The sequence below is a fragment of the Engystomops pustulosus genome, chromosome 1 (assembly GCF_040894005.1).
Source record: "Engystomops pustulosus chromosome 1, aEngPut4.maternal, whole genome shotgun sequence".
Lineage (NCBI taxonomy): Eukaryota > Metazoa > Chordata > Amphibia > Anura > Leptodactylidae > Engystomops > Engystomops pustulosus.
The window spans coordinates 60,026,977-60,053,839 of NC_092411.1; positions in this window are offsets into that span (position 1 = coordinate 60,026,977).

The following is a 26,863-nucleotide window of genomic DNA, read 5'->3' on the forward strand; positions in this document are numbered from 1 at the left end:
CAGAAAGTCAGAATAGTAGTCAACGTTTACATTCCATATTGCTCTTTATGAGCTATACATCACACAAGTTGAGTTGTTGCATACAGGAAAACATAACGGTTTCAGGAAGTGGCACAGACATAATTATACATATTAAACACTCAAGACCATTTTAGCTCTCTTCCACTGCACAAAGTCAACATGCATAACTGATCGGAGTATCCGATATGAGACCGTCCAGAAATAAAACAAGGGTGAGAAAGAAAACAAAGGAAAAGAAGTAGTAACTTTTGCCCACAGGTCAAGTACAGTATTGTATATCATATGCGTAGAGCCTTACAGAGTAAGGGAAGGGTGAAAAATAGCAATGTAGGTTATATAGTGCAGCACCAGCAAGACAAGTACATCCATATTAAAGATTATACTATGTAAGACTAAGATAATCAGTCACTTCTTCCGACGTGTAGGAGGTGAGGCACACCAGGTACCCATACCTTATGGAATTTTGCTGGGAATACTTCACCCTTACATATAACTTTTTCAAATGGGATCACTTTATTCACTAAGGATTTCCTGGGAGAGGGAGAGCTATGGATCACTCATCCAGAATTCTTTTTTTTCATTTTTAAGACTCTACAATGAAAATATGAACAATGACCACTTTAGAGATACTTTAGATAGCATTTCTCACCTTCCAGGCAGGCTATTACCCTATTTAATGCAGAAGAGGAAGGGTAATGTTGAAAGTGAGTAATATCTGTTTCATTCGTTTTTGTATGCAACTGAATGTCATAAGGTTACCCAGTTTACATGATTTATATTAGTACACCATTTCCCTTGCATTAAATGGTTAATGGAATTTTCGAATATTTCCTCCTATATAAATAGCAAGTAAAAAGAACATACTGTACTACTGCTCTTCTGATTTACTAGTACAGACATTTTAATCCACTTAAAATAGACTAATCACTAAACAAGCAAAAATAGTTTAGTAATGGATTATCAAATAACACAAAGTATTATTCTCAGCTGCTGTGGATTGGGATTGGGACACGGTATGAGTCCTTCAATGATCCCATGAGTACAATAAGAGTTGTTGGATTGGACATTCGGACCACAATGCCAAGAAAGAACTGGAAGCTAAAAGGAATGACATCAGTCTGAGTGTCATCCACAATTTTATCTCCTCATAGTCTGTTAAACTTGAACGCTTCATTTTTGGGTAAAGTCAAGCTTTAGCCTTGGTGATGTTTTATAATCATGTTTCATCAAGAAGAGTGTTGAGATAATGCTTAGTGTCATATGTTATGCTATGATTTATGTTGTAGAAATGTCTGAAATGTCACTGGCAAATAACAGGGCTGTGTAATGACAAAGATAGAAGGGCCTGCTTAACTTCTCAAATCAAAAGTTTAATAAAGGTCATAGCACTTGTAAAAATTGAGTTGTTTTAGTTTTAACCATAGGTTGTGTATACTTGACATTTCAGTGTACTACTCACTTTTTCAAATAAGCAGACAAAGAAAAGGTAAAAAAAAAATAAAGGCTGTCTGGAAATTTGACATCATCACTTTTAAATTACTTGTAAAGCAAGTCTATGCATTGTGTATCCGTGTAGACACTGTAGTGTTAGTCCCGGTATAAACACCCAAATAAGGAAACCCAGCACTGCAACTGTCACCCCCAACTATAATAATAATTCCTTTATTTATATAGCACACAAAGATTATGCAGCGCTGCACAGAGCTTTCCAGATCAGTCACTGTCCCCATAGAGCTCACAATCTAAACAACCTTCCAATATGTATTTGGAGTTTGGGAGGAAACCCACCTAAACACAGAGAGAACATACACTCACCGGTCACTTTATTAGGTACACCATGCTAGTAACGGGTTGGACCCCCTTTTGCCTTCAGAACTGCCTCAATTCTTCATGGCATAGATTCAACAAGGTGCTGGAAGCATTCCTCAGAGATTTTGGTCCATATTGACATGATGGCATCACACAGTTGCCGCAGATTTGTCAGCTGCACATCCATGATGCGAATCTCCCGTTCCACCACATCCCAAAGATGCTCTATTCAATTGAGATCTGTCATGTTCAAGAAACCAGTCTGAGATGATTCCAGCTTTATGACATGGCGCATTATCCTGCTGAAAGTAGCCATCAGATGTTGGATACATTGTGGTCATAAAGGGATGAACATGGTCAGCAACAATACTCAGGTAGGCTGTGGCGTTGCAACGATGCTCAATTGGTACCAAGGGGCCCAAAGAGTGCCAAGAAAATATTCCCCACACCATGACACCACCACCACCAGCCTGAAACGTTGATACAAAGCAGGATGGATCCATGCTTTCATGTTGTTGACGCCAAATTCTGACCCTACCATCCGAATGTCGCAGCAGAAATCGAGACTCATCAGACCAGGCAACGTTTTTTCCAATCTTCTACTGACCAATTTCGATGAGCTTGGGCAAATTGTAGCCTCAGTTTTCTGTTCTTAGCTGAAAGGAGTGGCACCCGGTGTGGTCTTCTGCTGCTGTAGCCCATTTGTCTCACAGTTCGACGTGCTGTGCGTTCAGAGATGCTCTTCTGCCTACCTTAGTTGTAACAGGTGGCGATTTGAGTCACTGTTGCCTTTCTATCAGCTCGAACCAGTCTGCCCATTCTCCTCTGACCTCTGGCATCAACAAGGCATTTCCGAACACAGAACTGCCGCTCACTGGATATTTTTTCTTTTTCGGACCATTCTCTGTAAACTGGTTGTGCGTGAAAATCCCAGTAGATCAGCAGTTTCTGAAATACTCAGACCAGCCCTTCTGGCAGCAACAACCATGCCACGTTCAAAGGCACTCAAATCACCTTTCTTCCCCATACTGATGCTCGGTTTGAACTGCAGGAGATTGTCTTGACCATGTCTACATGCCTAAATGCACTGAGTTGCCGCCATGTGATTGGCTGATTAGAAATGAAGTGTTAACGAGCAGTTGGACAGGTGTACCTAATAAAGTGGCCGCTGAGTGTACATACTCTTTGCAGATGTTGACCTGGATGGGACGTGAACCCAGGACCCCAGAGTTGCAAGGATGTTGTGCTAACCACTGAGCCACTGTGCTTTGCAGGGGCTTCAGCAAGATGTATATAGCTCTGTGTATATCATATTGTTGCAATTCAAGTAAATAGCAACTATACAGTGGATGCAGCTTTCTGGCTCAGTCTCCTAAATAACTTTTACAACTAACTGATTAATGAATTAATTCCTTTATTTTTATAGCGCCTACAGATTACACAGCGCTGCACAGAGCTTGCCAAATCGGTCCCTGTCCCCAATGGGGCTCACCATCTAATCAACCTAACAGTATGTTTTGGAGTGTGGGAGGAAACCGAAGGACCCAGAGGAAACCCACATAAACACGGAGAGAACATACAAACTAGATGCCAGTGCAGCCTCACAAACTGTTATTGATAACCAATGCCGAAAAATTGGTCATCAGACTCCATAAAGTCATGTAGCAATTTACGATAATAGCTTACATCCTAATAATTAATCCACCAAATCTCTTAAAATATATTTTATTTTTTAAAAAGTTAAAAAATATTTGAATGACACATACATTTTATTTTTGAAGAAGTGGAAAAATATTTGAATGGGAAATACATTTCATGTTTGAAAAATTGATGAAATGTTTGAATGGCAAAATAATAGCTACTACATAGTCCCAATAGTCCCAATAGCTGTGGACCTGTGCTCCCTTACTCTGCTATTACAGAGGTAAGCTCACTATGGTCATCAGTTTCTCATTTAGTGGCCACTGCAGGAAACATGTAGTATGGCATATTGCATTTTATTTACATTTTATTACATTTCTCATACAAATGAATAGGTAAAAGTGGAATACATTCGTAATGTTTATCTAAGCAGGAACCTTTTACATAAAACTATTCACCACATGATGTGACAAAACCAATACATTTACAATTTGTTCCAGACTCCATTAGAATTGGCACAATAAGTTGTTTTGTGTTGAATAAATTCAGAATTTACATTGAAAAGTTTTCCAAATTGAGAAAGTTAACAACTTTAATAATTTTATCTCATCATAAGAATGCATGTGAAAGAAATGACACATTTGCGTTACCATTTTTTTGCTCCCAAGCAGATTGTTTTGTCTTTGAAACTGAAAAAATGTCTTTATTTTGCCTTTTACTTTATCTGAAATAGCTTCTGTAAGAAAGAAAGAACAGTTAAGTGAGGCCAGACTGCACCTGGCAAGACAACATTCCTCAACCCCTGTGAATTTCAAGTCAAGAAGACCCTTGTGACCCTTCCTAGTGTTGAGTATTCTGAAAAAGACGTTTAATAGACCATAAAGCTAGTACTGAATTGTGCAATATTTACAATCTGTTTTAATGATCCAGAGGTCTGCACTGAATTACAAGTAGAAATGCTAAAGTAATTACAGCGGGAAGTCAATTTAATGAATGCACAATAAGTGAAAGCATTATTCTTGTAATCTTTTGTAGTACCTAATGTATCATTTTTTTATTGTTCATTTGCTTATGTTATATAGCCCCGGTATGACTTACACATACTCCTTTTTCCTTTCACTGAAGAGTGACATTTTAAAAGTAGGATTGCATATTATAAGGCAATGCTCTAATATTAATATTTTGCTTGGAGGAAATAATAATGTATTGTCTGATTTCAGAAATGATAGAATACTTACAATTAAAAGGATTGTCTTGGCGTAGCGCTACTTGCTGATTGCCCAATTAAATCCATTTATTTATTGTAATACAGAATTAAAAGAAGATAATGGCACCTGCATTATTACGCTAGGCACACAATTGTTTAAAATTATCTACCTTCTTCTGAAATGAAATGATTGTGGTGGAGGCAAGGCATTGTAATAGGAAATAGGAGAGAAATAACAAGGATTGCATTGTGTGGCAGCAGCTTTTAGCCATGTTGTAAGTGCTGCTTCATTAATCACTATAGGAGCGTCCATCTGGTCACCCTTGTGTGATCCTTGTGCAACTCAAATCCAAAGCCAAGTTACCATCCAAAGAGATTCCTCTAGGGTCTTAAATCATTACCCACAGATGTGTATGGTTCATTCATGAATGCACGGGACAAATAACAGTTTAGCAATATGAATTGGCTAACAATCTTTCTGGATTCCCACTGAGATACTAATTCACTCAAATAGAAATGTATTATTAGATTTGGTTCTATGAGGCAGAAGGCACAACAGTTCCACAGGAAAAAAATACAAAAGGAACAGACATTTTTACCTTGAGTTTGAAATGAAATTGCTTCAATGTCTAATACTGTCATGCTGATCATATCTATTTGTACTAGGTTGTACACTGTAGATCTGGCTTAAATGAAAGAATAACTTTCTCATTACTTCAGCCCATTCTGCTGTCTCTTCCCCTGTCCTTTGTAATGTAGCAGAGGACAGCTAAGGCAGTGAGGTGAATACTAAGTAACCTTGTGCCTCAGCAGATTGTGCCTTTAATCCATGAAAATACCACTAAAATCAAAATTTAATTACACTCAGAGCAGCTCTGTTAATGACTGAAAAATATTTAACAATTAGTGGTTTGACTTAATTAAGTTAACTACCTTTCAAAGGAGAACCTGAAAAGACCTTTCGCAGACCCTGTCCCATTTCCCCTTAGACTAATTAGTCTGACGCATACCTAGAAGACTGAATTTAGCGATATTGACTAAGCCACATAGCAGAAATGCTGACAGCTCCATATAACTACCTCATGATATGGCAGAAAAATCTTTATTCAGAAGAATGAGGGTAAATGATGTGAAGACCATATCATTTTACCTACACCCTTTATTCCTTTTCAGTAAGGAAATGTAATAATAAATAAAATGAAAGATCATATGCACATAGTAGTTAGATTTAAATCCATCTAAAAATGCATGAGCGAAACCCCTTCTACAAAGACAAATTAAATTGGTTGGGTTATATTTCCCTGAAGCTTCAATGAGCATGTCTTTTAAATTATGTATCTGCTCTTTTAATTAATAAACATCTCTGTGTATTTTCAGGTGTCTTCAGAATGCTTACCTAGTGGGCCGTCTGATTAAATTATGTTTGCTACTTTTTGTTTAACAAATTACCCTTTCCTTTCTATTTCCTCAGAGGTCTCATAAGTATGCTGGTCTTAACCTCCAATTACTGCCTCCTTCCCTGCTTTTCAATCTTTGGCCCCTTCGTACTTAAAGGAAATCCACCATCGGGAATCTACTTTCTGAAGTAGTTCCCAAAGTCCCCTTTTTTATCTAATTGTTTTATTTAGCTTTCCCAAAAATAAAATTGTATTGATATGCAAATTAGCTTCTAGGTGCAGGAAACAGCCCCTGTGAGCTCCAGGTCCAAGGCTACGCCCCACTTCCAGAAGCCACTGCAGATTTGCCTACCTGCTCATTGTCTTCTGTTCTTCGGGTGCATCATCCGCAGCAGGGAAACTCTGCGCATAGTAGTAGTTCCCATACCTCTGTCAGCGACACACCTGCAACAGGGGAGCTCCCTCTGCGCATGAACAGAGGTCCCCTGCTGCCGCGGATGCACCTGAAGAACAGAAAACAACGAGCAGGGGGCGGCTCTGCAGGGGCTACTGTGCATATTGGTTGTTTCCGCTTGTTACCTGGGTATTGTAGAACAGACCACTTTGCACATAAGGATTGCCTTTACTACTAAAAGAGACGTAAAAGAGGGCAATTATTGTGCCTTAATTAGTTATTCCATTTGTACCCTTAATCTTATTATTTCACATGAATAATAATGAAATCTCTGCTGAAAGGTCAACAGAATTGTATACTATGCCCCACATTTCTCAAATCTAGTGCAGTCTGTACTATGTGCAGTTTCCCTGTGGAGTGTGCAGAGGTTGTCGGATTCATCAAAACTGGCGGCCGATCTTCATTAATCTGGCGCCCCCTGCTCTGGTCTGGAAGTGTGCATGGTATTTTTTTTTGTTTGTGCACTTTGTTAATGCTGCAAAATTGTGTTGCAGGCAGAATTACAGCCCATGCCAGTAAAAAATGTTATGCAAATTCCGACTAAACACTAACATGCCCCATTGTGTGTCTTATCGGACACACAGTGCAGTAGCACTAGACTAGTGCGTAGACACTTTATAAATACATGTGCAAGCAGTTTGCAAATTCTTTTCAGTGCAAAATCAGGCAGAAAACTAGCGCAAACGCTTTCATAAATGTAGGCCAATGTATGAAAATAAACATTTGTTTCATTTCTTAATAAAAACCTAGAAAAGTTATGTAAGTTATCTTTAGAAAAAGAAATTCTTAATTTTTACATGATTAAACTTGCAGAGGATAGAACATCAGTTGGATTGACTTACTTGTTTTAGCTGATACCTTACTCATAGTCCTAAGTCTCAGTTCACAAATGTGTTTTGCAGGTTCTATTGCCCCTTCCATTCTGAAATAATAGTGAAAAAAAAATGGGGAAAATATTGCAGCAGGAAGCATAAGGTGAATATAGATTTCTCTGATGTTCCATCCTATGCAAGTTTTAATCTTGTGAAAACAAGGAAAGCGTGGTATTTAAGACTGGAGTACAAAAGGCCAGTCTTGATAGATTCCCACCATAATATTGTAAGCTTTATCAAACAAAAAGATAGTTCGTTTGTCGGGAATACCAGTAACCATAAATGGATAGTTAGTCTTACCATAGTTTGGACCTATCTAAATACTTACTAAATATAAACTAAACCTACTAAAAAAAGCCAGTTCAAATTCAACATAAGGGGAAAAGCCTGCCACACTGGAAAGAGAGGGAGAACACAACAAACATGTGGGGGGCAGGGTTGTGTGCGGGTGCTCACAGGTTTCATGTTAGTCATAACAATAATAAGGGGCAGCAACATTGTTACCCCTTCAATATTATCTCATGCAGTCCCTTATATACTGTAGATTCCCCCAGATGTTTGTTTTGTCCCCCTTCTTTTTTAAGTGTGACAATATTTACCCCTCGTGTACATATGTGAAGTTAATCATATTTATTTATCTAATAAAGATTCATTTTTATTATTATTTGAATTGTGTAAGCTTAATGTTTTTTTGGGAACTTTTTATTGATTTGAGGACCTTGCCACCAGGTTTCTGCTTTGTAACGTAGTAGACATCCAGATATGATGATTTACAATTCAACTGATATTTTTTTTTCTAAGTATTGCCTATCATCCTAATGTTTTTATGACAGCTTTCTATAGACTATACTGTATAGCCAAAGTTATATAAAATATGAAACAACACTTTAAGAAAGTTTTGTTAGTCTAAAGTATAAAGTTCAGTCAGCACCAACTCTATTGAGACACAAAGGATCAAGTTCTGAGTATGTGACAAAAATAGAAAAAGCTGAGTAAACTATATCTGGGCTTTGTGTGTAGCCTACTTTGTAACAATGCTACGTTTCTCATAGTAGGCTTAGCTTTTGCACATATGAATAAGTCATTTCAAAATGTATTCTATTTTTCCTTCTTTTATACATTTTTCAGGTATCTTCTTTAGAATTTGATAGAAATTCAGTTTGTTGCTGTGCCACAGTGATAGCTATGAGATCCTGTCCTCAAGGTAGGTTTACATGTGTCAACCTAAAACTGTAGTCACATCAAGGCACTGTTACCTATTCTTTTTTCTCTAGGCAAAATACTGCAGTGCAAAGTAATAAATAATATATAAAGAAAAGAAGTTCTTGTTCTGTACACATGACATTTTCCTATTTCAATCAATGCTTAGTGTTTTAGAATTTTAAAGAGTATGCCCTGATTCATGGATTATAAATATGATAGAGGTGGTTGTTAGAAACATTTTATTTAGACTTGTAGTTAAATGTTATTTTTTATGTAAATTCCAAAAACTGGCCAGTAAAATATAAGATTTCCCTAACAATTCAGCGCTGCATGTAACGCATGGCTCCCGATCTCTGCTGTATGATTCCTGACTTGTATATGCCATCTGACTGCTGATTGGCTGAGACAGTCACAAGGCGGTTTTAGGACAACAAACACCGAGAGCTCTGCGGGACATGCAGCAATAGGCTGAGACAGCCACATGCTATTTTCAGGACAACAGTACACTTTATTAGTCCAGCATTTGGGACCTATTTATTTTTAAGAATTCATACCAAGAATCACTTTTGTCCTATTTTTAAAACTAATGCACTGTATAATGATACCACTCAGAGAGTTGCAAACGAAAGGCAGTACAGGCTGTTTCCAACTTAAAGGAAACCTGCCATAAAAATCATAAACCAGGGGCACTTACGCAATAATCCAGGCACCGGGACTGTGGAAATCTTCTTACATTTGTTATCCATGGCCTCCTTCCTTCTAAAATCAATTTTGCTAAATTAAAATTATGATAATAAGCCAGAGGGGCTACCCTAACCACTCTGTGATTCAGCTTTACATATTGTTATACTGTCTTACCCTCCCCCTGCTACCTCCGTACTGTGAATGCAACAGGAAGTGTTCAATGCACGGGTGATAAGGGAGAAATGGGGAGGGTGAGACAGTGTAACAGTCATTAAAGCCAGATCACAGAGGAGCTAGCCCCACAGACTCAATATCAGAAAATTATGATTTTAAAAAGAAGGAGGCCATGGATAACATGATATAAGAAGATTACCACAATCACAATATTGATGGTTTTGATGTAGGACATCAGACTTACAGATGACTCCTAGTTACAGATGGACCTCTCTGCCTGCTGTGACCTCTGGTGAGACTCTTTGGGTGCTAGTGATATACTGAGCTTTAGTCCCAGGCTGCCTGCAGTAATCAGCCATAAGGTGTCTGTAATATCAGCCAAATTTTGGGAAAATCAATTTTCACAGGGACACAAAAATGTTGTGTGCAGTAACAAAAAATATACAGTACCTGTTCTGATTTACATACAAATTCATCTTAAAGAGGACCTGTCACCCAGAAATTGACCCCCACCAAATGTGCCCCCCATAAGCTTCTCCCCAGCCCCTTTCTCCCCAGCCAGTTTTAAAAAAAAATGTACTTGTGGTAAGTAGATTTAAATCAATCCGACCTCTTACTAAATAAGAGGTGAGATTCTCATATCATGTGTCAGGGGAGTTGACCTTATTCATAAGGGGGCCGGCCGACACACCCCCAACACGCCCCTGTCAGTGGGGACCTGTATACACAGCGTGGCCGCGCCGCACTGACAGTGGCCACGCCGGGCTTACACACAGTGGAGAGCCGGCAGCCATTACGCAATATATGCGATGCTGCCGGCTTCCCCTACAGGTCCCCACTAAGAGGGGCGTGGTGGGGGCCTTATAAATAAGGCCGACTCCCCTGACACAAGATATGAGAATCCAACCTCTTATTTAGTAAGAGGTCGGAACGGTTTAAATCTACTTACCACAAATAAATTTTTTTTTAAACTGGCTGGGGAGAAAGGAGCTGGGGAAAGGATTATGGGGGGGAGGCACATATGGAGGTGGGTCATTTTTTGGGTGACAGGAAATGCTAATATTCTAGTACTTGACAAAATAAAAAAATATCAAAAAATACTTTATGCTGGTTGTATGAATAGTTAGCACTTACTGCAAATGAGGAACATAGTTCTAGGGTTTGATCATGTTCTTGACTGTTTGAAGTGTTATATTTTAAGAGGAAAAGAAATAGTAGTGAGAGAGAGAAATGAGTGTCTCTAAAAACCACAGCGTACATGTATCCAGTCTCAAGTTAATAGCTTACAACAAACAATTCAGCAGGGCAGCTTCATGGGTCAAGCGTTTCTGAGATATTTTCCATAGCTTTCCAGCAAAACAATTTATAAGACAACTGAGTTAAATTAAATACAGCTGGAAGTTGTACAAAAAGAAAACCTTATGATTCAAGCTGTGGATCATATATCAACATTCCAGATTATATATTAAGATTTCGTCTCTGATATAGTGGGATCATTATACCATAAGCAATTAGTAGGGCATATAAATGAAAGCGAAAGACATTGTATGGCAATGTTTAGCCCTGCACCCATTATTCTGCAACCACAGTCTCAACAGAAGTCATAGCAACCAGTGTCCATATGAGTTCAGATTACTAATTCCCTACAGTGCAAATGTGAAGTGGTTGTCTGAAATGCTTTCTCAACTTAGCTGTCACCTGTAATTGGATGTCAGTGCACAGCCATGTAATTTCAGCTTGACTGGTTCATTGGGAACCATGGAGTTACATGGATCTTAATTTGGTGGAATAAGAGCCACCCCAACATTAAATTTTTATTTAAAAAAACAATTATTAACATAGTCTGTAAATTAAAGCAACATAGCTTTAGCAACATGATATATAGAGACAGACTAGACAAAACTAATAGAATGGCTCCAAATATAATAGGGCTTAACAGACAGACTACAGTATATCATTATGAGTGTATTAAGTTGGGGCAACCGGTAGCATTTTATATTGTTAAAGGGGTTTGCCTATTTTAGCTAATATAACTTAGTGATGGTTAGTGCAAAATTCCAGAGTGCAAGGGACACTTCATGATCCCTTTAGTGCTGTGTGAGATGCTGTGTGCTGACAATGTGGTTAGATTATCCAGGTTAGAGTCTGGGTTTATATACAGTACATTTTCATTTAGCTTCTGGACATTCTACTAGTATCTGATGTATAGAAAGAGAGATGAGACAGATCAGCGATAAGAGATGAGATCCATGAGATGCATATTACACATGATGTTCTCAGCTCTGCTTTAAAAGTCATGACATACACTATTAGCTCTACTATATGCCTGCCTCTGCCTCCCCTGGATAAATATTTTATCTGTCTGTAGCTTGTAGCTTTACTCTCCTCATGCTTTTTGACAGAAAGTCTCTGTGTGTCTTGTCCTTGTGAGAAGCTATTTACAGAGGGAAGAAAAGGGTAACTGTAATAGAAGATCTTCTACTGCCCTTCACTGTAACAATAGATCTTCTATTGCCCTTCACTGTAACAAAAACTATTGTTTTTGTTCAATAGACATATTTTTACACTTTATTAAAGAAATGTTTGTGTCCTCTTTTCCCTCCTTTCTTCCTTGTATAAGCAATTTGCGTAAATCAGCTTTCAGTTCTGTATCCTCAGAGAGCAAAATTTTTAGCCTCTTTTTCTTATTTCTATGCTGTGTACGAGACTTCAGATACACTGCTCACTACTGGAGAAAGAAGAGCAGAAAAAGGCACAGAGAATCTGCTTTACTAATTGAAATATGTTGTGCATTATTGTCACCTACTCTTTTCTTTGCTTTGATAAAAAAAAAATACTTTAATGGTTTAGATACGGTTTAATTAGTTTTTTTTTTTATATTGTCACATACATTTTGGTTCAACTCTATTTTGTGAATACTGATGAGTACCATCTCATCGTTATGGTAGGGATTTACTATTGCTGATGTATCTGGCATTTGCCATTCAATCATCCATTTTTGACATTTGACACAGTGATCTTTTATGGAAAAGGGGATTTGAATAAATTATAAATTTTATTATCCAATATGGGTAGTGCTTGTAAGTGTTTTCGGTATTAGTAGTTGTGAATTTATTATGTAGTATGAATAATGAATATAATAATATATAATTAATATAATAATTAATATATAATATTATTATGTTATTCCTATTCTTTCCTTCTTATTTTCTTTTTGTTTTGGGTTGATTTATTATGCCTTATAATAATTGTGATGCATAGTCATGCAATGAAAAATTTTGGTGGCATGCTTTCTACATTTGAAAATATAATGAGAGCAGGGTTCATGAGCAGGGGGCCTGGGTGGGAGATGCCCAGGCCCAACATATTTACTGACATAGTTTTAGGTTCTGGCACAATAGACTTGCCCAAATATACCAAAATTATTAACAGGTTTGGGGAACCTGTAGGTGTACAAAACATTGACCATAATAAATAAGCTCCAGAGGCAATCTTTGCAATGAAGTCGAATCAGATAAGTTGTTTCACTTTTAATTCTTTTTTTTTTTTAAAAAAGCTAATGTATTCAAAGCAAAGCTAATTACTGCTTTTCATTATCTGCATATCTGTACTGATCATTATATAGACCTTTGGTTGAGGCAAATACTTAAAGCTTCTGAGGAAATATATTAGGGAAAGAAAAATCAATGGCACTTAGCTTTACAGGCCAGATATATTTATAATGTGAAATAGGTCTGAAAATAATTTTCAGGTTGTGTTTGGAAAATAAAATTGGACAAACATTTTAGAGTGTAAAAGGCAAAAACCACATAAAATGACAATCTAGTGAACGTATTTCCAAGTAAGATCAATTGCCATATAGTAAAATAATACATCAAAAGTGGCAGCTTGTTTACAGTCTTCAGTCCAAAGTTAGGATACAGTATGTTCTAACTGCAGACTCGGAAAATAGCAAAAGAAAATCTTTTGCTGCATTTATATCTAGTGTACCGAACGTAGGTTTACATTTCTAGGATTATTACCACGTTATGCGGCTTTTGACCATAAATATTCCTTTAGCTGAAAAGAAGAACATGACAAATCACTGTAGAAGCTCATATAAGTTGAAAAATGATATGACTGACATCAAAGAAATCTCCCGATTAAGAAGAATCCTATAAGCAGTGTCCATCATTTGTAAAAATGCCATCTGCCATATCCATGGATCCCACGTAACAGTTACAGAATACAAAATCCTTTTAGTGTATTTTGCTCGAAGAGATTATTCTATCAATTTACCATAAAATAAAATAATGTATATTTCTTTAGTAGATTATGTTTTCCAAATTTGCATGATAAGCAACTAGTAAGACATTTAAATAGAGGACACATGGACATATGAGTTTATATGCACATATACAAAATACAGGCAGTCCCCAGGTTACATACAGGTTCTGTAGGTTTGTTCTTAAGTTGAGTTTGTATGTAAGTTGGAACCGTATACTTTATTATTGTAACCCCAGTCAAAATTATTTTGGTCTCTGTGACAATTGGATTTTAAAAATGTTGGATTAACAATAAATGTTAATTGCAGACGACTTACACGCACCACTGATAACTGTTACAGCTGTTTATTGTAGCCTAGGACTAAAGTACAGTAAATTACCAAAATCCAGAGGTCCGTTTGTAACAAGGGGTCGTATGTAAGTAGGGGACCGCCTGTACACATAAACCTGATTACCTGATTATATGACCCCACTTGGCATAAAGGGTCAGCATTGCACATTAACAATGATCTAAGTAATTCTTGAGCGGAGGGTAAGAGTTGGATCCTCTCCACTAATTATTTGATAATTCATTGCACGTGTGCAGCAAAGCATACATTAGACTCTGAAATGCCTTCAAATGGCTCTCCAAGCAAAGTAATCCTAATCAATTTACAGACCTCATACCAAAGTCATGCACATCTGCCTCTATGGATGTTTGTGATGATGTGTGCAAAATAAAAAATACTTTCAATATGAAAGCTCATTGAAGGTATAATGATCAAGGAAAGACTAAAGTGACAATAATGTGAATGTAAGGGAAACCATTTTTAGCTAAAAGAAGGGTGTCATTTAGTTAATAGGGCTCTATAGGAACCTGTCACTAGCTATATATGTGAAAATGTGGTGACAGGTTCCCTTGAAGGAAACAGTACAATGCAAGTTAATAGGGATTAACCCACAACACAACAATCTGCATTTGTATTAGATTTGTCATTTTTTTGGGTTGTAAGAAAAGTTCTGTATGGGGTATGGTGGGCCTTAATCCCAAGTCTATACCAATTGGCATAGCTGTACAGCGGTCAGCATCCTGCTACTCCCTGGTTTTTAAAATTTGTTGGGTTTTTTTTAATGTTTTTTTTCAGTCAAGAGAATTGGCTTCATCTCCCATTTTGTGCGCCCCCAAGCAATTATATTATAGTTAATTCTGCCCCTGGACACACTATGGATTTTTTTTAAATCCACTGTATGTCTACAAAGGTTATAGATTTTTTTCAGGATTTTTGTTCAGAGGACAGAAAAGAAAATCTGTATTGTGTTGAGTAGCAGAAACCCCAGTAGAGGTCTAGAGCGATGCAATATGCTGCACACATATAAGAAGAATATGCCGTATGTTGTGCATCCAAAATCTATTTATTTCTTTTCTTTGTTTTCGCCTATGGACCATACAGCTCTCAAAATATTGAACGTCAAAATGTTAAAATGTATAGATAAAAAATATAGGAGGATATACTGAATGATGGAAAAACTAGCTCTATATGGACAAGGTTTATTAATTTTTCCTAATCTTAACAAACAAGATGTTTTTATTGTCTTTATTGGTAAAATTGAAATGCTAAACATATCCTTAATTAAGTAAGCTAATTTTTTTTTTTTTTTTTACAAGAAGTCTAGTTAATTAATCAGGGACATATCCAGATTGTTTTTTTTTTTCTATAGAATTAAAAAGACAAATCACTAGAGTACAACCAAATAGGGCAAGACTTTTGTTTAACCCAGCTCATTTCCATACAAGTACAATGATTGTCAAGAGCTTTTAGTGAGCAAACAGCCCTGTGAACATCAGCCAGCATATGGTCTCCTCTCAGAGCTCGCCTTCCCTTTCCTATGATCCCATTACCTCACTCAATCCGTTACCAAGGTAACTGTTAAATTGCTGTGCGAGGCATAGTAATAAAGTAACCTGTCACACTGGCATTAAAAGCAGCCAAATTTTCCTGTTCACTGAGCTTCTAAGCTTATGAATAGTCACTTTTTAAAAGAAATTCCCAAGCTACACACAGGTCATGTGCAGCTCAGCCATAACAGCAAATAAACATTACAATAATAGGCTTCTATACATATGTTTTATTTCTCTTCATATCTTTTTTTTCCTTCTTTTTATTACCAGTGTTATCTTTGTTACATTATATGAGCATTTACATTTTCCAGTGTACAAGAGCTAAAGCAAACCTAATTATGTTATTTTCTCTTATTCTCTTATTTGTTTAATATTTTACATTTGCTTTCCATACCTTATACTGAGTACATAGTTTCAATATGTTATTTAATGGGTAATCACAAATTATTCATCAACTGCATATCATTTTAGCTCACATGTACGGTACTCATTATAGTGTTTTATTTATTACACATCCGTAAAAGTGAATTTACATAGGTATCCAAACATATGTTGGCCAATCCCTCTAGTTTGTTGGGACCAGCTGCCCACCCACTTACAAGGACTCCCCAAATCTCCTCAGACCACAGATGCGGGGGAAGCAGAAGGATTAAACATGCAGATCCTCAGTTTTTTTATGTAAATTGAGCCATTGCCATTCAAAATGCACGCAGGTTTGATAGATTTATATAGATGGGCGGGACGGGTAGTTTTCTAAAATAGAAGGTTTAGGGCCTAACTTGCTGATCAGTGGGGGTCTCAGTGATGAAACCACCACAGATCACGAGAACTCTGAGTCTGATGTAGATGAGATGAGATTGCTGAGAGGGAGATTGCTGAGCAGTTGCTCCGATCATCTTGGGACACGACGAGGGGTCTTATGGAAGTAAATGGGACCCCATTTTTAATACCTGTGAGAGTGACCTGTGAGAGTCTCATCACTGAGACCCCACCAATCAGCAAGTTAGGGCCTAACTTGTTTCTTGGGACAACCCCTTTAATACGGCTATTCAGTCCTTCAGAACACCAGAAATTTGGGGTATAAGCGCTGGAAATAGGCGCAATGCCAGAAATTGCATTTATTTACCACTAAGTGTCAACTCCACAATGAGTATGTGTGAAGGCATATAAATGGGGGTGTGGCTAGCAGCGGAGTGGGCTGGAATGCCTCTCACCAGCATATAATAAATCTCCTTCATATACTTTTTAATGAAGTATCTAGTTTATAATTATTTTTAGGGACTATACATTAATTGAGCAGATGTTTATTTAAATATTAGTAGATATATAATTTTTGTGGAAGACAGAGTAAAATCCTTAAAGCACACAACATTAACATTTATTCCTGGGTAAAAAAAATCTATCTCTTCTGTGTGCATTGAATTGAATACATGACAAACAATAGTCATGCTATAAAAATTCAAGTACATATTATTATGCTCTTCAGTTCTCTAACCAATGCTCCAACCATCACTGTGCATTAAGTAGGAAACATATGAAAAATATAAGACGTTTAAGTACTATAATATATAACATAGAATAGATACATGTTACATTTGAGACACCAGTTTATTATTTTTTTTTTTTATTCTACTGACGAAACAAGATCTTTTGTTAGTAAGGACCATAAATTCACAGTCAATTTGTGTGTCTATCCAGGCAGAGAAAATTTTAGTTATTGCACTCTAGGCAATGATTACATTATGACAGCAGATAGCATAATATTTTATTGTAGCCTGGGAAACTGGAATTTTCTTCTAGATTCTGCCTTTCACTGAGTTCATTCTTTTTAACAAACCTAATATGAAGAGAATATCAATTCTCTTGCCTGCTTTGTACAAAAGCGAAATTTGTTGAACAAAAAAAAAATGACATTTTTGAATCTGAATTTCTTGGGGATGTGAGAAAGAGTAAACTAGATAAAAATATATGGGGGATGTAGAAAAAAAACATACTTTTATTAAAAATAAAAACTGTCATTAATACACAGAAACTACAATATCTGCAGTTTTGCCTATTTCACATTTTTTGAATCTGAACTAAATGTAATATGTTGCACGTTATAGAATGTGATACCACAATCTCTGAATCTAAGGCACCATTGCTTTCTTTTATAGAAATCCAGCAGTCCACAACATGAATTACTGCAGACCATTTCCACAACCCTATCAATCACTGTCTGTCTGTTTAAAGAATCACATACCTCTTAACATTGAAACTTGCCAGAGGGAAATGAAAAAGAACATGACTAACCTAGATGACTAACCCTTGTGCAGTCAATGTGTAGTACTCAGCTCAGTAATCTCCACTACTGGATGCATTTGTATCATATTATAAAGTAATGGTTTTATTTTCTCCTTAGTCATCACAGATTTGTCTTTCATGCCCGGACCTTTGATTAGACTTAGTTATTTCGGTAGATTATTATTTTGAAACTTTTATAGCATCCAAAACTCTAAAATATTACTTTACAATAATTAGTACAACATTAATGTTATTAATACTGGTCATTTCATTGATGCACATTTAGACCTGTAATAAATGAGTCCATTGTTGGACATCATTAGACTCAAGTAACATCACACGATCATGCAATCTTCCGACATAAACAGATTTACAGATTGTTACATTGTATGAAATATACCGTAGACACATAGAACATCATTGCTGCATGATGGCAAAACCATGGAAACGGGAAACATAGTTGTGTTCTAATTGTTAAAACACAATTGGAAATGCGATAAGGATAAATTATTTATTTATATTTCTGTATCTCTGCGCTTCACAGCCACCTCTTTATTCACATATATTTTTAAGGAATAAATGAATAAAGCATAACCCCAATTATTTAATAGCAATCATAAAATCGCAGTATAAAGTGTATATTTCTGCGTATGAAATTAAGTTGAATTCGATTTTTCATTTCATTTTTAAAATGAAAGTAAATCTACCATCAAAATCAAGCATTATTAACCAAGGACACTTACTCAAAGAACCAAGAACTATGAGTGTGGCCATCTTATATTTGTTATCCATGGGATTTTTACTTCTAAAATAAACTTTTAATATTATGCTAATGCACCAAAAGCAATGGGTGGCTGTGTGCCCAAACCTTCTTTGTGGCAGAGAGATTACATCAGGCAGAGGGAGGGGGAAGTGCTGGGTTCACAACACATTATTTGTATACACTTAGAACATAGGTCAGGAAGCACCCCTACGTATACGCTTTGAGTATACATTGACAAATAGCGGTAGATGTAGGCATAGTCACTAAACGTTTTGTCTGCCTTCTCATCCTGCAGCCTCCACCTGAGTGATGTATATGCTTAGCAGAGGCAAAGGACAGCTATGGGGAGCCGATGCAGCGTATTGCATCCCTCCTCACAGCTTCACCGATTGCATACGTTGATAGTCATAAGGGAGGACCTGACTGATATCACTGGGAAGAGGGGTCCCTGGGTCTCTGTGCCATAAATTTTAAGGACACATTGGAATCCTCCTGACGTGTCCATACAATGTATAGCAAATAATGTAATGTGAACCCAGCCAAACAGCCCGTAAAGCTGCACTCTGGTAATGCTGAGACTCTGGTAACACCTCCCAGGGCCATTCTACCTCATTAGCATAATTTTAAAAGTTGATTTCTGAAGGTTGAAGGCCATGGATAACAAATATAAGATGATTACCATAGTCAAGGTTCCTGGATGTATGCGTGAGTGTCCTTGGTTCATCATGCTTGATTTTGATGGTTGATTTTCTTTAAACCCTTCATAATAATGTCATGCAGTGTGTCTTATGTGCAATAATGAGGTTTGTATCCATGCCATGACATTTTTTTAAGAACTAGAGGCATGAAAATCTCTCGTGTTTCATGCTTAGCAGAACATCTGCCCATCCCCAGACTATTATGTACAACCTAGTTTATGAGAACATCACACAATTAATTGGGAAAACTTATTCTGTGATTGGTTTACCAACTGTCTTGGGATTAACTCGAAAGCTTTGCAGTCCTAACATGGTGACCCTAGTAGCACGGTATCATAGGAATGAGAAAATTGGAAAAACGATCACAGAAGATGAAAGAAGTGAATTGTTTGACAAGTAAATTGCTGTGATCTTGTTTACAAAAATGTCAAACACAGAATTAACCATATAAAGACTTATCATAATTGTATGACAAGCTAATTCATTCCAACCCTCACTCATTATACATCATGCTCATTGAATGTTATATGAGCTGCAATACAGTTACTCATTATTATTTTTTTTATCTGTAGCAATTGATTCACTTATTTCATTTGATAAATAAAGGATTGTAAACTGTTGTGGGCTGAGCTCAAATTCTGTTGTTTGACCTGATGATTATTTTATTATTCTAATTTTGTCTATATGAAGAACTAACTGTAGCCATCAGGATAATAAATAACTGAAAAGATTAACAAAAAAATATTTTGTTCATAAAGATCAGTGACTACGACTTGCCCAAAGTTATAGGAAAGGAACCAAACTGGCTGATAAGGAATTTTTAGGTTACTAAGCAAATTTTTCGGCAAATGGTCATGTTTTGACCATGCTTTTCTTTACTCTGTTTTTTTATGTTTTCTTGTTGCCACTCGGCTGCACTTAATTTGTGACGTATTGTCGACTCCCTTTTCCGCCCACTTCCTTTCCTTTTTCCATATAACTTTTTCCATAGTATGGTGATGTGTTGACTATGATTAAGAGCAGCATTTAGTTCGAGACGCGTCAGTTTCTGTCATTACCATGGTACCTTTTTAACCTTTTTTTAAAAGGATGAAATAAAAACTAAGTTTTATACTTATGATTTAATATATTTTTTGCCTGGTTGCTGGATTCACCTACTTTTCCTCTGTATATCTATTTATCTATATCTATCTCTCTTTTTATCTCTTATCTATCTTTATCTATGATATTACCTCATATTACCTCACAAATTACTTAAAAAATATTACCTCACATAATCTGTATCTATATCTATCTACTGTATTTATACCTATCAGATTACCTCACTCGCATATTACTTCATATCTTGCCTCACACATAAGATATCTTATACTCATTGCCTATAGTAACCTATCAAAGTTCAGAGCTCATATCAATGATCTGTGGCAAAATAGAAACTGAGGTGTGATTGGTAGCTCACTGCCACAATGGCCAGCAAACAATGGCTCCTGTAGATGGTGTTTATAAAGTGTATTTAGGAAAGAACAGGGCAAAAAAACCTAGTCTCTGATGTTCCCTGAGTGACATCGAGCAGCTATGCACAATTTGATTCTTTTAGTGGACATACATATACACACACATACACACAGCTTTATATATTAGATGTAACCTGTGATTTGTAAAGCATTGTAGAATATGCTGACACTATAGAAATACATATAATTAGAATAAAATGAACTTACTTTAAATACCACTACAAAGTCTACCTATTTTTGTAACACACTCATAGCTCTAGCTGTCCTCCATCAATCACCCTAGGCTCTAAAAGCTCCATAGCTTAACAGGCTTCCTAACAGGAAGTATAATCTCCCCAGCAATCACTTCTCAACAGGATCAAAGCTTTTCTTGGCATTTCTTTTGTTCTAAACCACTACACTTATGGGAGATTTGTGAATGTTAACAGTATATTTCTGTATTGCATGAACACCTTCTGAGATGTAGAAAAAAACATTAATAGGATCTTTTCACAGTGTAATGTTGAATATGTTTTAATATTTGTGAAAAGGCTTTGAATAATTGCACTTATATATTCATCCATTTCCAAGGGCATAAGAAAGCACCAGATTTATGTGGATGTAAAATGCGTAACTAAAAAATAGGGTATAATGTAGAATCCAATGATTTCAAAATGTATAATACATCTAGACACGGAGAACTCTAATCGCAGAATATTATCATTCCACCTCAAGGTAACTGCTATGTGAATGTAGAGATCACTGTTCTTTGTATTCTGTCAAATGATATTTGCTCCAAATCTGCTAAATTATTCATTTTCCTTTAGCAATCAATATTAATAATCAGATTTGCTCTGTGCCATTTTTAGTCACACTTCTGTTTAAGTGACTATAAATAAAGGTCACTGTGTTGCTTCCTGCTGCTGTTCTGAAGGTCCTTGCCTAATTAATTCCTAGCACTTTGCTTCTCAGTGCTTGTGATTAGCAATCGTAATCAAGTTCTGCAATTAACTGTCTGCTTATGCTGTGATTTGCTCAGCCTAACTCTACAAAGCTGGCTAGGACGATGCGTAGTAATCCCTCGGCTCCCCTCCCCCTCCCCCCTGTCTCTAGACATTAGGTAAACACTTTTTTGTAATAATTTGCAGGAAAATAGGATGTGTAGAATGTGTATCTTCACCTCAATCTTAATGTTAAGCATGGAAAATCTTATTAACACACCGAAGATTGCAATTTTTTTCTAAGCAAGATACATAAACAGTATACAAGGAGAGACAATTTATCTACCATTTTGGTGAATATTTGTCATAATGCTATATGATTATACTGTATACAAGTATAATATATATAGTAGTCTGCCTACAAATACCATAAGAAGGAGTGTATGTTAACAGCTTAACTCCGAAACTGCTGACAGCGTTATAGGAAGAGGAGATCAGTATAAACATAAAAACATTAAATTCAGCTCATCCGTCATCTGCTGTGCTCTTCAATAGCATTGTAATGCCTGGCTGTGTAAGGATGACTCATAGTTTGTAGCCTTATAAACAGCAATTTGTGTAACTCAGATAAAAACGTTGTCTTTATTAATCAAAACAAAACATATGTTTTACATGCTTCCTTTTTTATTTTTATTTTTTTTTTAGCTAAGTGCAATATATTGTATTTTATGAAGCTGGTAACCACTATTATTGAAAGAATTCAGAAGACCACTAGAGCCATCATTGGAAACAAATGTTGGTGCTGCAGGGCATCCTCTTCAGAAAGCCACGTAACCTTATGTGAAGGAGCCACCTTCTGGGCACCTGCAACAACAGCATTGGAGGCTTTAAAATGTGGATTACTTGATCATACAACCTGCATGAATATATCCCAAGTATAATTACACTGATGTCCCTGTGAGATATAAAGCAGTTTTAAGTGAATAAAGAATCCCTTTATATAGGATGAACATTGTATGTAAGCTCAAACCAATAGCATTCCTTCTTGTCTATTGTTGAATACTGTCACCCTCGAAATATTGATCATCAGGTAGTGTGACCACTATAATAAGAGCAGAAGTTTTGACCATTTCCTAGAGTGTAACATAACTGAATGTGCTTGCTGTGGGTGTTTCTCAAAGCTATTCTCACACATGCCTTTTCAGTTTGGATTTACTTTCATTAAATAAATAAAGACATTGTAATTTGTTGACTTAGAGTTCATCTGAGTGTGTTCTAACCTAACTTTAGGACCTTCTAAAGACCATATTTTTTATTAGGATTTGATAAACCATGAAAACAATACAATTTTAACCTGATAGTTCACAGATTATGTTACTGGAAAAGAAAATGTTATTTTCCTCACATTCTGTGGGTGCTAAGTTTTCATTTCACCTGAAACACAAGGGTTATTTTCTGTCTGTTGATTGTAACGATGAAGAATGTGTTGTTGTATGGAGTATTATTTCCACTTGACTGGGGGTGTTCTGCTAATAAGGCCTAAGGCTGAAAATGCTTTTTCCCACATAATGCAAATGAAGCATGGTATTTTATTTTTGTAGGATACAATTAGATATTTTTACCAAATCAGCTAACACTAAAACCTATATTTTATATAAAAAGGAATTCAAACTCTATGTTCTGAGACTCCCACTAGTTTTAGGAGTCAATGGGCAAAGGCACTGAGTTCTAGTTCAGCTATGACCATCTTTGAGTTTAAAGGTAACCATGCATATTAAACTTAGGGTGGCTAATCCCACAATTATACTGTTAGATATTCAGATTATATTAATTTTATAGATAGTAAGGTAATGATAAAAAGCTTCTGACATGCTGAGTTTCAACGTGGACAATCCTTTGTCCTCAAGTGAAAAGTACATATGACCATGTATTAAGGGGTGGGAGGTCAGGAAACATAGCTGACATCAAAACCAGTATTGGCCAACAACTAACAGTTGCATGAGGTATGTAAACTAAAAGAAGTAGAGAAATCTAAACAAAACTAGTGCTGAGCTGCTCAGCAGAAGACCCTCTACTGAAAGCTATTGACACTTATGCGACAATCTCCCTTAATCAAAATATCTGTCTTCATGTAACGTGGAATGTTTTTGTACAAATAAATCATTAGTTGTTTTAGCAACTTTTTTAGCTACTCCTTATTTTTCATTTTCTCTGTTTAGACTAATATTTTAATAAATAAACTAACATTTATTTTTGTGAAAATTCAAGGCAACTAATGCTAGTCTGGTGGGAATATTGGCACAAAAAGAATTCAACTACCATAATGTGTTACCAACAAGACCAGGGATCCAATGGTATGCATATCACTGTGGAAAAATACAATTACTTCTACCAGTTACATTCTATGTGAAAGGTTTTTTTAGGCTTTTAAGTAACAACAGATTCCTGAACCAAGTTGATTTCCTAATCTGCTACACATTTAATTGAGAATGTTATATTTTTCTCTTTTAATGGTAAGTGAAAGCGTCTTTTTCTATTTCATGCTGTAAGCTTTAGACTTTTTTCTATTCTCAGTATCTGACAGCTTCAAGCTACAGTATGTGTGCCCCTGAACAAGCAAAAATCCCTTTCTACTTTCTGCTCTGGCAAGTGTGTTCATTTAATCTCATTGGGGATCTGACAGCTTTCTGCAGCTTCTGAAGCAATTCCTTTGCACTCATTTCAAAGCGCTATAAGCATTAGGAAAGAATGCTGACTGGTGTTTGCATGCAGAAACCTGCTGTAGGCAACTTAAGCCCTGAGCAAAGACTTTCTACTCTCCAAGTGTCTAACTCTTAGCTCCAGGATTATAGGTAACAACTACAAACACCACTTTGTCTTCATGACAGCTGAACTAATGAATGTAAATATGCACTTACTCCTCTGTTGTGAAAAGATGACTGGGAGCGCCGAGAAATTGATTGTATTTGTTTTGATAATATATACAATGCAAAATATAATTGAAGGAATCGGGTATTGACTGTACGGAATATGCTAATCTAAGGATTTATACCTAAGTAATGAGAAATTCTAGCTTCGTAAAGAGTAGTTAGGTTCTGTTTATTACAAAGAGAAACACTATAAACTTTCTGATTTAAGGTAGTGAAAAGCAGGTAGATCTTCATAAAATTGACAGTTCTGGTTGTGAGGTTCCAAGCAGGAAACAGCTCAGAGAATTGTTAACAGCTACAGCTTCATTGCATTCTAAAACAAAGATGTTTTCAGCCTTGGGCCATAACAAAGGGTTGAAAATGTGGATACTTGTGACAACCTTCCTGATTATTAGGAAATAGGGTTAGATGTTTGTTACAATATCATTTTTACTAAAGAGGCGGAAAGATGTTTAAAAATAATATGTAATGTACTATAATAGCAGTACTCTTGGATATAGAATTTCTCTAGCATTGTAACTCAGTCTCATTTGATTTAAAGGACACCTACCATCAAATTTACTGATGGTAGATGCCCCAAACTTACATCAAATTTACTGATGGTAGATGCCCCAAACTTACATCAAATTTACTGATGGTAGATGCCCCAAACTTACTTGCTTGTCCTATTTTCTAGGGGATGTGCTTGTTTTTTGTATGTCTGGGAAGGGACAGATTACCGTAAGGCTTTATAAAATTATTTATATGAGCTGGGGGAACTGTCAGTCCATTCCTGCACTGAGGATACCCCCTAGAAAAAAGGTCAACAAGTAACTTTGGGGCAATCATCAGTAAATCTGATGGTAGATGTTCTTTAATATAGGTGAGCATCAGTTAATGACATTGATATTTATGACATATAGGATAGGTCAATAATGTCAAATTGATGGGAGTCATAGGGGGAAGCAGCTCAACCTCCATTAAAGTGAATAGGAAATGTTGCCAAAGTGTGGGATGGCAGCTATACAGTTTTTGTTACATATTCTTTACATCATTTTATTATGGTGGTTGGTGAAGATCAGCTAATTGGTGTGGATGCCATTTGTGGAATGCCATCTGATATTTTTGACCTATCCTAAGGATCGACAAGATAAAAATGCCAGAGCTCTCAGAAAAGGAGTATATGATTTTATGCCTGCTAGACCATATAAAATGCAGCCAATTAAGAAGCATATGCTATTTGATTTAACTTACCATAAATATATCCTTTATTTTCCCAAGCGGTTAAAATTAAGATTTTCAATTGAAAACTTGCGTATTGGCTATATAACGTTTCTGTTAACAGATTTCCTACTTATTATTGTAAAGTGAACCTGTCAGGTCGTTTGCACCCTTCCCTGGCCTCAGCATGTGCAGAATACAAAAATGACCTTTCCGATGGAGCCACTCACTGAGCTCTCTATTGCTGAAAAATCAAGCTATAAGCTTTTTAAACCTTAGGTCAGTATATGCAAAGTTACAGTAACTAATCACAGAAATGGAAAGCAGCTGCATCTAGTTATGGTTTCATCTCTGAATCATGCAAAGCTTGGTTAGTGGTTAGGGTGGGTATCAAGATGACAACAGACAGTCATACGCTGTCAGTCAATCATCTCTGGCAGCATATGAGAAAGTGGAAAGACTGCATAAGCAGATTTTGCATTCTACTCCCATGGCTATTAACCCATGGGATTACTAGGATCATACTAATGAAAATAATAATGGAGAGGTGTCATCTAGACTGAAAATTGAAAGCCATACAAATAAATCTATAGCTTTATTCTACAATTCTACAATTTCACTTCTAGGAAAGTTTTAAACCTCAAGGGTTTGGTGTCTATGACTAAGAGTCGCAAGCACTCGAAACGCGTAAGATGTGTGGATCTACTACTCTCTGATGTTACCAATTTGTCTGTTACTGGTTTTATGAAGAAAAAATAAAGAAACAAAGTTTTATTGAGAATTCATCCCTGCAGACTTGCTAATTCATTTCAACAAGCTTCTCCCATGTTTTGTGTTTTTTACTAAAAGGTGGTTTAGGTAAATTTCCATATAACAATTTAAGGATTTAAAAGATTACAGGTAAATGGACAGATAAAGACAGTCCACCCGGAGACTAAACCCCTTTAAA